The sequence below is a fragment of the Calonectris borealis genome, chromosome W (assembly GCF_964195595.1).
Source record: "Calonectris borealis chromosome W, bCalBor7.hap1.2, whole genome shotgun sequence".
Taxonomy (NCBI): domain Eukaryota; kingdom Metazoa; phylum Chordata; class Aves; order Procellariiformes; family Procellariidae; genus Calonectris; species Calonectris borealis.
Genome location: NC_134351.1, coordinates 31,974,433 through 31,987,407, shown reverse-complemented (window position 1 = coordinate 31,987,407; position 12,975 = coordinate 31,974,433).

Sequence of the window (12,975 nt, the reverse complement as noted above, 5' to 3'; positions counted from 1 at the left end):
GGGTATGTCTTAGCTTTCCGTTAGTGGGAGAGGTATGATGTCATGACTTCTGGGGCTTAGTTCAACTCTTGTTTTTCCTTTAGTCACTGGCCTCAGGATGGTGTCTACCAGATGTTAGTAGCTGTGTCAAGACTACTGAAACTTTGTAGCACAATCATGAGGTAGCTAATAGTGAGGAAAAAATTATTACTGTACTAGCTTATTCTTGAGCTCAATAACCTAGTGGAATAAGATTCTGTTTACTTTTATTGATTTACTGTATCGTCTTGTATATTTCCCCCAAAGTAAGCTTGAAAGTCCTTTCACTTCTATGCAGTCATGTACTCTGAAAAAAATAAAAGCAGAGAGAGAATGAGAGAGAGAGAGAATGAGGGACACGGCTAGAGGGAGATGAAGGGAGAAAGTGAGACGGGGGGAGACAGATGGGGAGAGAGATATGGATGGAGAGGCAGGGGGAGGGGGAGAGATTTAGAGAGAGGTGGCAGAGAGATTAAAGGAAAGGGGGAGGGAGGGAGAAAGAAAGAGAGGGAGACAGGGAGAGAGAGGAAGGGGGAGAGAGGGAGATGGAAGAAGAGAGACACGGAGGAAGACAGATGGAGGGAGAGAGAGAAAGACTGAGACTGGGGGACAGAGAAAGGGAGAGGGAGAGAAATGGGGCGAGGGAGGAGACAGAGAGAGGGGGGTGGACAGACAGAGGGAGGGAGGCAGAGCAAGACGGGGAGACAGATGGAGGGGGGTGAGAGATGGAGGGAGAGGGGGCATAGGGGGAGAGAGCAATGGAGTGAGGGAGAGAGACGGAGGGAGACAGGGAGAGGTGATGGGGGGAGAGAGACAGAGGGACACAGCTGGAGAGAGAACGATGGGGGGAGAAAGGTGGGGGGAGAAGGGGAGACGGGGATGGAGAGAGAGATGGAAGGGGGGGGAGAGATGGGGGAGACAGACCGAGATGGAGAGAGAGATGGATAAAGAGGCAGTGAGAGATGAGGGGGGAGAGAGAAAGAGAAATCCATCCAGGGTCTGTCTGATGCAGCACAAAAACGGGGTGCCCAGCATCTGAAGGGACATAAGATTTACTCACTATCTATATCCCTCTCTTTATTTTGTCATATCAAAACAGCTATTTTATTAAGCCCTTTGTTGTTGGGCCTTTCTTATTGAGATCCAGAAAGAATCCTGCTCCATATCTCTCTCTCACATCAAGCCTCCCAGAGTGCGGGGGGGGGGGGGGGGGGGGCAGAGAGAGATAGAGATATGGAGGGGAGGAGAGAGTTGATGGAGGGGGAGAGACATAGAGGGGAAGACAGGGATTGAGAGAGAGATGGAGGGGGAGAGAGGAAGAGGGAAGAGAGCTGGAGGAAAGCAAAGAGACAGAGGGGAAAGATAGAGAAAAACAGGGCAAGAGAAAGTGAGTAAAACACGGGGGGAGAGATGGAGGACGAGAGAGACAAAGAGGGAGGGAGGGTGAGGGAGACAGAGGAAGAGAAAGAAAGCGTGCAAGGAGAGAGATGGAGAGGGAGGGAGACAGTAACGGAGGGAGAGACAGAGAGAAAGGGAGCAAGAGAAAGCAAGAGAGGGAGAGAGAGACGGAGGAAGTCCGAGTCACGGCACCAGCTGATTGCAGCGGACACCGGAGCAGCGTGAAGAGCAGCGGCAGCAAGCAGCAACGAGGGATACACAGGACAGGGAGAGACTGCGGCTTGAACAGGGGACGTTCCCCGAGCGACTGAGCCCGGACCCTCTGATTGGATGTGCCAGAAAGGGGCGGAGCCTGCACTCGGCCACGCGGATGATTAAAACAGGCTGAAACAATCAGCCTAGCTGATTGTAAGGGATGTGTAAGGGTATTCCTGGCGATGGAGGGTGATAGCAATCACGCATGTGGGAGGTGTGACCAGGTAGATGAACTGCTCTGCCTAGTGGCTGAGCTTCAGGAGGAGGTGGGCAGACTGAGGAGCATCTGAGAGTCTGAGAAGGAGATAGATCAATGGAGCTGTGCTCTGCCACCTCTGGGACAGACAAGCCAACTCAGTGTGGCCAATATGGAGGTAGGTCCAGGTTCTGTTTTGTGCCAGGAGGAAGGCAGCGTTACAAGGGATAGGGAGGAGTGGAAGCAGGTTACTGCATGGAGCTGCAAGAGGAACCCCTCCTTACCCTCTCAGCTACCTTTACAGAATAGGTATGAGGCTCTGCGTATGGTAGACGAAGCGCATAATGAGATAGATGAGGAGGAACCTATGCAAGTACTCTCACCAAGGTCAGATCAACCAAACTTGCTGCATCCCTGGGGCCCGAATCAGGGATGTCACCAGATGACTGATGAGCTTAGTACAGCCTTTGGACTATTACCCACTCCTGCTCTTTTATGTGGGTACTAATGATGTTGCAACAAGAAGTCCAAGGTCGATCAAAAGAGATTTCAGGGCCCTGGGAAGAATGCTAAAAGATTCAGGAGCACAGGTAGTGTTTTCCTCAATCCTCCCAGTAATGGGGAGAGGCTTTGGAAGAAACAGGTGTGCTCAAGACATCAATACCTGGCTCCAGGACTGGTGCCTCCACCAGAACTTTGGTTTTTATAACCATGGAAGAGTCTTTGAGACACAAGGTATGCTGGGGCCTGACAGGATCCATCTGTCCCGATGGGGGAAACACTTCTTTGCTCATAAGCTGGCAGGACTGATTGAGAGGGCTTTAAACTAGAATCGATGGGGGAAGGGGATACCAACAGGAGAGCTGAAGGTAAGCCAAGGGTTGGCATGGCATTGCCTGGGCGTGGCAATGCTAATGGGAACTTTTATGCTGCTCCAGGGAGCACTGAGGGCTTAGGAGCACATCTGAAATGCTTGTACACCAACACATGCAGTATGAGAAACAAACAGGATGAACTGGAAGCGTTGATCAGTCCCCAGAGCTATGATGTCGTTGGTATTAGTGAGACTTGGTGGAATGAGTCCCACGACTGGAGTGCTGGGGTGGAGGGCTACAGGCTGTTCGGGAGGGATAGGCAGGGCAGGCGAGGTGGAGGAGTTGCACTGTATGTAAGGGAGAGGTGTGACTGTACAGCCCTTACAGTTAGGGATGATGTGGCTGAGAGCCTCTGGGTGAGGATTAGGGGGATGGAAAACAAAGCAGCTGTCATAGTGAGTGTCTACTACCGATCGCCCAGCCAGGATGTAGGCACTGATTGAGTGATGCTATAGGCAATTAGGAGAAATCTCTGGATCGGTAGCCCTTGCCCTTATGGGAGATTTCAACTTCCCAGGCATCAACTGGGAATACCATACTGCTGTGACAAGCAAGTCTGGGAAACTCCTGAAGTTTGTGGAAGATAACTTCTTGTCACAAGTACTCAGTGAGCCAACTAGGAAAGATGCCCTCCTAGACTTGTTGTTTGTGACTAGAGAAGGACTCGTGGGAGATGTGATGGTAGGTGGCTGTCTTGGCCACAGTGATCACGAAATGGTCGAGTTTAAAATTTTCGGGGTAATGAGAAAAAAGGTCAGCAGGGTTGCTACCCTGGATTTCAAGAGAGCAAACTTTAAGCTACTCAGGGAGCTAGTTAGCAGTGTCCCCTGGGAAACTGGTTTTGAGGGCTTAGGGGGTCCATGAGAGCTGGTCAGATTTTAAGAACCACCTTTTAAAAGCACAGGAGCAGGCCATCCCATGGTGCCACAAGTCAAGCAAGCGGGGCAGAAGACCAGCTCGTCTGAACAGGGAACCCCTCTTGGAACTCGGGAGGAAAAAGAAATGGTAGGATCTCTGGAAGCGAGGTCAGGCTTCGCAGGAAGATTACAGAGCCCTGGTTCGCATATGCAGGGAGAAGACATGAGAGGCCAAAGCTCAACTAGAGTTGAAACTGGCCAGTGTTGTGTCAGACAACAACAACAAAAAAAAGGCTTTTTTAAGTATGTTAATAGCAAGAGGAGGTCTAAAGAAAACATTGGACGGATACTTGTTGAAGATGGTCACCTGACAAATAGGGATGAAGAAAAAGCAGAGGCATTCAATGCTTTTTTTTGCCTCAGTCTTTAATGATACTGATCGACCTTGGGCTGCCCGGTCCTCTGAGTTGGAGGACCACGACTGCGGGAACAGTGCCTTTCCATTTGTGGACACTGAAAATGTAAGGGACCAGCTGTATCAGCTGAATGTTTACAAGTCCATGGGGCCTGAAGGGATTCATCCCAGAGTACTGAAGGAGCTAGTGGATGTTACAGCAGGACCCCTCTCGATCATCTTCCAAAGGCCTTGGGAGCCTGGGGAGGTCCCCGCTGACTGGAAGCTAGCCAACGTTATTCCAATTTACAAGAAGGGCGTGAGGGAAGACCCAGGAAACTACAGACCTGTTAGTCTAACCTCAGTTCCTGGGAAGATTATGGAGAAGGTCATACTGGGTGCTATTGAAAGGCATTTAAAGGACAATGCAATCATCAGGCACAGTCAGTGTGGGTTCACAAAGGGAAAGTCCTGTCTAAATAATCCGATATCCTTCTAAAATAAGGTCACCCGCCTAGTGGATGAAGGGAAGGCGGTGGATGTAGTTTTTCTGGGTTTCAGTAAGGCTTTTGATACCGTCCCTCACAGCATCCTTCTGGACAAGTTGTCCAACTGTGAAACGAGCAGGTACACGGTGCGCTGGGTGAAGAACTGGCTGAACGGCAGGGCTCAGAGGGTTGTAGTGAATGGGGCTCCATCTGGCTGGCGGCCAGTCACCAGCGGTGTTCCTCAGGGCTCAATCCTAGGGCCAGTTCTGTTCGATATATTTATCAACGATCTGGATGCAGGAGTTGAATGCACCCTTAGCAAGTTTGCTGAGGATACTAAACTGGGAGGTGCTGTTGACTCTCTTGAGGGACAAGATGCCTTGCAGAGGGATCTAGATAGATTGGAGCATTGGGCAATCATCAATGGCATGAAATTTAACAAGACCAAATGCCGGATTCTGCACCTGGGACGCAGTAACGGCAGGCACAAGTATAAATTGGGAGAGGAGTGGCTGGAGAGCAGCCCTGCAGAAAGGGATCCGGGGGTGCTGGTTGACAGCAGGCTCAATAGGAGTCAGCAGTGTGCCCTGGCAGCCAAGAGGGCAAACTGCATTCTGGGGTGCATTAAACGCAGCATAACCAGCTGGTCAAAAGAGGTGATTATCCCTCTGTATTTAGCGTTGGTGCAGCCTCACCTTGAGTATTGTGTGCAGTTCGGGGCCCCACAATTTAAGAAGGATGTGAAGGTCCTTGAATGCGTCCAGAGGAGGGCAACAAAGCTGGTGAAAGGGCTGGAAGGCATGTCCTATGAGGAGCGGCTAAGGACTCTGGGTCTGTCTAGTTTGGAGAGAAGGAGGCTGAGGGGCGACCTCATTGCTCTCTACAGCTTCCTGAGGAGGGGAAGTGGAGAGGGAGGTGCTGATCTCTTCTCCCTGGGTTCCAGTGACAGGACGCGTGGGAATGGCTCAAAGCTGTGTCTGGGGAGGTTCAGACTTGACGTTGGGAAGCATTTCTTTACCGAGAGGGTGGTCAAACACTGGAACAGGCTTCCTGGAGAGGTGGTTGATGCCCCATGCCTGTCAGTGTTTAAGAGTCATTTGGACAATGCCCTTAATGATATGCTTTAACTTTTGGTCAGCCCTGAATTGGTCAGGCAGTTGGACTAGATGATCCTTGTAGGTCCCTTCCAACTGAACTATTCTGTTCTATTCTTTTCTATTTCATTAGCTTCTCAAACCTTTTTTTAACAGCTTGTAAGATATAAGTTGTCGTGGTTTAACCCCAGCCAGCGACTAAGCACCACACAGCCGCTCGCTCGCTCCCCCCCCGGTGGGATGGGGAAGACAATCGGAAGGGTAAAAGTGAGAAAACTCGTGGGTTGAGATAAAGACAGTTTAATAGGTAAAGCAAAAGCCGCGCACGCAAGCAAAGCAAAACAAGGAATTCATTCACTACTTCCCTTTGGCAGGCAGGTGCTCAGCCATCTCCAGGAAAGCAGGGCTCCATCACGCGTAACGGTTACTTGGGAAGACAAACGCCATCACTCCAAACATCCCCCCCTTCCTCCTTCTTCGCCCAGCCTTATATGCTGAGCATGACGTCATATGGTATGGAATACCCCGTTGGCCAGTTGGGTTAGTGTCCTAGTTTCGGCAGGGATAGGGTTAAATTTCTTCCTAGTGCTGTGTTTTGGATTTAGTATGAGGAGAATGTTGATAACACACTGATGTTTTCAGTTGTTGCTAAGTGCCCTCCTAGTCCAAGGACAGCTCCCGTGCCTACTGACTGAGCTAGGTACACAAGATGGGAGGGAACATAATCAGGACAGCCAGCCCAGCTGGCCAATGGGGTATTCCATACCATGTGACGTCATGCTCAGTATATGAAGGGTAGGCGTGATCCAGGAAGTACCGATCGCTACTTGGTTATCGGTCAGCGCGGGTGGTGAGCAATTGCATTGTGCATCACTCATTTTGTATATTCTATCATTATTTATTATCATTATTCTCCCTTTTCTGTTCTATTAAACTGTCTTTATCTCAACCCACGAGTTTTTCTCACTCTTACCCTTCCGATTCTCTCCCCGTCCCACTGGGGGGCGGGGGGAGTGAGTGAGCGGCTGCGTGGTATTTGGCTGCCTGCCAGGTTAAACCACGACAGTCCTTTTTGGCGCCCAACGTGGGGCTCGAAGGGTTGACATAACGATAGATCTGACCAAAGTGTGTTAAGGCAAAATTGTTATAAGCATCCATTATATTGATTGGTCACAATGTTGATGTATTGGCTGTCAAAGTTGTGGGGCTGGCTCTCAATGTTGGGTCATGTAATACCTTGCTTGCAGTATGTGTTCCCTTTTGTGCTGTTTATCATCAGTCGGAACTGGGCCAAGATTATCATTTTGTTGCTGTTTTATGAGGTGATAAAATCATTGGTCGTAAGTCTAATCTGGTATCTGTACTCGGCACTGCCGTCATTTCTGTACCTCGGGAACCACCTCTTAGAGATTATTGGTAATTGCACTTGTTCCTCCTCGGAGAATGAATTTAAGGGGGAGACGGGATGGGACACTCTCTCCCACTTGTTCATCTTCCCTTCCATATCGTCAGAAACTCCTTTTTCTTCTATCCTCTTCACAAAGATGTCCACAATATTCCCTGAGAATTTTGAATATCCTTGGGATGTTCAAACAAGCATGTTCATATTGCTATGTCTCCTGAATGTGGTTCAGGCCTTGTTTAGGGTTAAACAACTATTCAGGAATACTGTCCAGAGATCAACCCTCAGGAACAAGAAAAGAGGGAGGGCAAGCAGTGGTGCCTCATTGGGGCGGGCGGAGCGGCGAGTCTCGGGGGCGGCTACAGACACGGTGGCTACTCAAAACCCCACGACAGGCACTGCGGCTACTCCAACCCCCATGACAACCCCTGTGGCTACTCAAACCCCGGCAACAGTCACCGTAGCTTCTCCAACCCCTGCGACAGGCACTGCAGCCACTCAAGCTCCGGCAACAGGCACTACAGTTACTCCAACCCCCATGACAAGCACTGCAGCTACCCAAACCCCAGCAACAGGCACTACAGCTGAACCAGAGGACCAACCCTTGCTGGTATCCGTTGGCCCTGTACAGAAGAGGAAATCTTGGAAGCGGAGGTCAGGTCGTTTAGAAAGGGATGATGAAAGAGCAGGGACATCACGAGGAGGGGAGGAGGAAGAGGAAGAACTCATAAACGAGACGGAAACCACCCGATCCCTATCCCTGAGTGAGCTGCGAGATATGCGGAAAGATTTCAGCCGTCGTCCAGGCGAGCATATTGTTACCTGGCTGCTCCGATGCTGGGATAATGGGGCCAGTAGCCTGGAATTAGAGGGGAAGGAGGCCAAACAGCTGGGATCCCTTGCTAGGGAAGCAGGTATTGACAAAGCAATCGGAAAAGGGACACAGGTCCTCAGCCTCTGGAGGCGACTGCTGTCAGGCGTAAAGGAAAGGTATCCCTTCAAGGAAGATGTTATATATCGCCTAGGCAAATGGACCACTATGGAGAGAGGTATCCAGTACCTGAGAGAACTAGGCGTGCTGGAGGTGGTTTATAGTGACCTGGACGACACCCGAACACCCAAAGATCCAGATGACGTCCAGTGCACCCGACCCATGTGGCGGAAGTTGGTACGGAGCGCACCAGCATCGTATGCCAGTTCGTTAGCAGTACTGTGCTGGAAAGAGGAAGAAGCACCAACGGTGGATGAGGTGGTTAACAGACTTCGGGATTTCGAAGAAACTATCTCCTCCTCCCTTGTCTCGGCTGTAGAGAAACTATCCCGAGAGGTCCAGCAACTCAAAGACGATAGGTCCTATTCTCCACCTGTACGGACCAGTATCTCAGCCATTAGGAGTCAGCGTTTTTCTCCTCAAGAGAGAGGATATCGAAAGTACACACCACGGGGCACCCTGTGGTTTTACCTGCGTGACCACGGAGAGGACATGAGGCAGTGGGATGGAAAACCTACCTTGACCCTAGAGGCACGTGTACGTGAGTTGCAAGGAAAAACAATCACACAAGGGGGTTCTCTCAGGAAAAATGCTGCTCCAGTTTTCAGGAAAACCCTGTCTCACGACGGTCCAGTTTCCAGTGAACAGTTCCCCAGACACAGTAGAAGGGCTGATCTTACTTTGGACTGTAATGAAGGAATTCTTGACTCACGTTTGCAAGAAGTGAGAAGCGGATACTATGACCAGAACTAGAGGGGCCCTGCCTCCGGCCAGGTGGAGGAAAGGGACAACCGGGTTTACTGGACTGTGTGGATTCGATGGCCTGGCACATCAGACCCACAGGAGTATAAGGCTCTCGTAGACACCGGTGCACAGTGCACCCTGATGCCATCAGGCTATAAAGGGGCAGAACCCATTTGTATTTCTGGAGTGACAGGGGGATCCCAAGAGTTAACTGTATTGGAGGCCGAAGTGAGCCTGACCGGGAATGAGTGGCAGAAGCACCCCATTGTGACTGGCCCAGAGGCTCCGTGCATCCTTGGCATAGACTACCTCAGGAGAGGGTATTTTAAGGACCCAAAAGGGTATCGGTGGGCTTTTGGTATAGCTGCCCTGGAGACGGAGGAAATTAAACAGCTGTCCACCTTGCCCGGTCTCTCAGAGGACCCTTCTGTTGTGGGGTTGTTGAGGGTTGAAGAACAACAGGTACCAATCGCTACCACAACAGTGCATCGGCGACAATACCGCACCAACCGAGACTCCCTGATCCCTATCCATGAGCTGATTCGTCGATTGGAGAGCCAAGGAGTGATCAGCAAGACTCGCTCACCCTTCAACAGTCCCATATGGCCAGTGCGAAAGTCTATATGGAGAGTGGAAACTAACAGTAGACTACCGTGGCCTGAACGAAGTCACGCCGCCACTGAGTGCTGCTGTGCCGGACATGCTAGAACTTCAATACGAACTGGAGTCAAAGGCAGCTAAGTGGTACGCCACAATTGACATTGCTAATGCCTTCTTCTCCATCCCTTTGGCAGCAGAGTGCAGGCTACAGTTTGCTTTCACTTGGAGGGGCGTCCAGTACACCTGGAACCGACTGCCCCAGGGGTGGAAACATAGCCCTACCATTTGCCATGGACTAATTCACACCGCACTGGAACAGGGTGAGGCTCCAGAACACCTGCAATACATTGATGACATCATCGTGTGGGGCAACACAGCAGAAGAAGTTTTTGAGAAAGGGGAGAGAATAATTCAAATCCTTCTGAAAGCCGGTTTTGCCATAAAACAAAGTAAGGTCAAGGGACCTGCACAGGAGATCCAGTTTTTAGGAATAAAATGGCAAGACGGACGTCGTCAGATTCCAATGGATGTGATCAACAAAATAACAGCCATGTCCCCACCAACTAGCAAAAGGGAAACACAAGCTTTCTTAGGCGTTGTGGGCTTTTGGAGAATGCATATTCCAGATTACAGCCTGATTGTAAGCCCTCTCTATCAAGTGACCAGGAAGAAGAACGACTTTAGATGGGGCCCTGAGCAACAACAAGCCTTTGAACAAATTAAACAGGAGATAGTTCATGCAGTAGCCCTTGGGCCAGTCCGGGCAGGACAAGATGTGAAGAATGTGCTCTACACCGCAGCCGGGGAGAATGGTCCTACCTGGAGCCTCTGGCAGAAAGCACCAGGGGAGACTCGAGGTCGACCCTTAGGGTTCTGGAGTCGGGGATACAGAGGATCGGAGGCCCGCTACACTCCAACTGAGAAGGAGATATTGGCAGCATATGAAGGGGTTCGAGCTGCTTCGGAAGTGGTTGGTACTGAAGCACAGCTCCTCCTGGCACCCCGACTGCCGGTGCTGGGCTGGATGTTCAAAGGGAGGGTCCCCTCTACACATCATGCAACCGATGCTACGTGGAGTAAGTGGGTCGCGCTGATCACACAACGGGCCCGAATAGGAAACCCCAGTCGCCCAGGAATCTTGGAGGTGATCACGATCTGGCCAGAAGGCAAAGATTTTGGAATATCCCCAGAGGAGGAGGTGATATGTGCTGAAGAAGCCCCACTGTATAATAAACTACCAGAAAACGAGAAGCAATATGCCCTGTTCACTGATGGGTCCTGTCGCCTTGTGGGAAAGCATCGGAGGTGGAAAGCTGCTGTATGGAGTCCTATACGCCAAGTTGCAGAAACTGCTGAAGGAGAAGGTGAATCGAGCCAGTTTGCAGAGGTGAAAGCCATCCAGCTGGCCTTGGACATTGCTGAACGAGAAAAATGGCCAGTACTTTATCTCTATACTGACTCATGGATGGTGGCAAATGCCCTGTGGGGGTGGTTGCAGCAGTGGAAGCAGAACAACTGGCAGCGCAGAGGTAAACCCATCTGGGCTGCCGCATTGTGGCAATATATTGCTGCCCGGGTAGAGAACCTGGTTGTAAAAGTACGTCACGTAGATGCTCACGTACCCAAGAGTCGGGCCACTGAAGAACATCAAAACAACCAGCAGGTGGACCAGGCTGCTAAGATTGAAGTGGCCCAGGTGGATCTGGACTGGCAACATAAGGGTGAATTATTTATAGCTCGGTGGGCCCATGATGCTTCAGGCCATCAAGGAAGAGATGCAACATATAGATGGGCTCGTGATAGAGGGGTGGACTTAACCATGGACGCTATTGCACAGGTTATCCACGAATGTGAAACGTGCGCTGCAATCAAACAAGCCAAGCGAGTAAAGCCTCTTTGGTATGGGGGACGATGGTTGAAATACAAATATGGGGAGGCCTGGCAGATTGATTATATCACACTCCCACAAACCCGGCACGGCAAACGCTATGTGCTCACCATGGTGGAAGCAACCACCGGCTGGCTAGAAACATACCCTGTGCCCCATGCCACCGCCCGGAACACCATCCTGGGCCTTGAAAAGCAAGTCCTATGGCGACATGGCACCCCAGAAAGAATTGAGTCAGACAACGGGACTCACTTCCGAAACACCCTCATAGACACCTGGGCCAAAGAGCACGGCATTGAGTGGGTCTATCACATCCCCTACCACGCACCAGCCTCCGGGAAAATCGAACGATACAACGGGCTGCTAAAGACAACACTGAGGGCAATGGGTGGTGGGACATTCAAGCATTGGGATACACATTTAGCAAAAGCCACCTGGTTAGTCAACACTAGGGGGTCTGTTAATCGAGCTGGCCCTGCCCAATCAAGACTTTTACGTACTGTAGATGGAGATAAAGTCCCTGTCGTGCACATAAGAAATATGCTGGGAAAGACAGTCTGGGTTACTCCTGCATCTGGCAAGGGAAAACCCATCCATGGGATTGCTTTTGCTCAAGGACCTGGGTGCACTTGGTGGGTGATGCGAAAGGATGGGCAAGTCCGGTGTGTACCTCAAGGGGATTTGATTTTGGGTGAAAATAGCCAATGAACTGAATTTTATGATGTCAATTGTTATATGATATTGTATATCATTATTTCTATGGTTGCTATCAATGGTGTAGCAGTGAAAAATCACCCAGATTAATGAAGAATGAACTAACTCCGATGAAACCGAGCAAAGTACAACGATGATAGAACTGAACGAGTGCAGCAGTACCGAAATGAGAACTGGCTTCAGGATGCAACAGCCCAACACCACACACCATCCTTCTGGCCCTGACAGACTGTTATGACAGATGGAGCCCAAAGTTGTGGACTAAAAGAACTCAATGGACATTTATATATATTTATGTATATATATGTATGTATATGTATTATATGTATATATGTATGTATATGTATTATATATGTATATATATAAAAAAGATAGTGGTGATTAATTGAAAGGTATCGAAAAATGTGAGACCTAAGCATAACGTAAATGGTATGGAATAAGGGGTGGATACTGTCCTAGTTTCGGCAGGGATAGGGTTAAATTTCTTCCTAGTGCTGTGTTTTGGATTTAGTATGAGGAGAATGTTGATAACACACTGATGTTTTCAGTTGTTGCTAAGTGCCCTCCTAGTCCAAGGACAGCTCCCGTGCCTACTGACTGAGCTAGGTACACAAGATGGGAGGGAACATAATCAGGACAGCCAGCCCAGCTGGCCAATGGGGTATTCCATACCATGTGACGTCATGCTCAGTATATGAAGGGTAGGCGTGATCCAGGAAGTACCGATCGCTACTTGGTTATCGGTCAGCGCGGGTGGTGAGCAATTGCATTGTGCATCACTCATTTTGTATATTCTATCATTATTTATTATCATTATTCTCCCTTTTCTGTTCTATTAAACTGTCTTTATCTCAACCCACGAGTTTTTCTCACTCTTACCCTTCCGATTCTCTCCCCGTCCCACTGGGGGGCGGGGGGAGTGAGTGAGCGGCTGCGTGGTATTTGGCTGCCTGCCAGGTTAAACCACGACAGTTAGCTGTCCTGGCTATGCTCCCTCCCAGCTTCTTGTGCACCTGGCAGAGCATGGGAAGCTGAAAAGTCCTTGACTAGGGAAAACACTA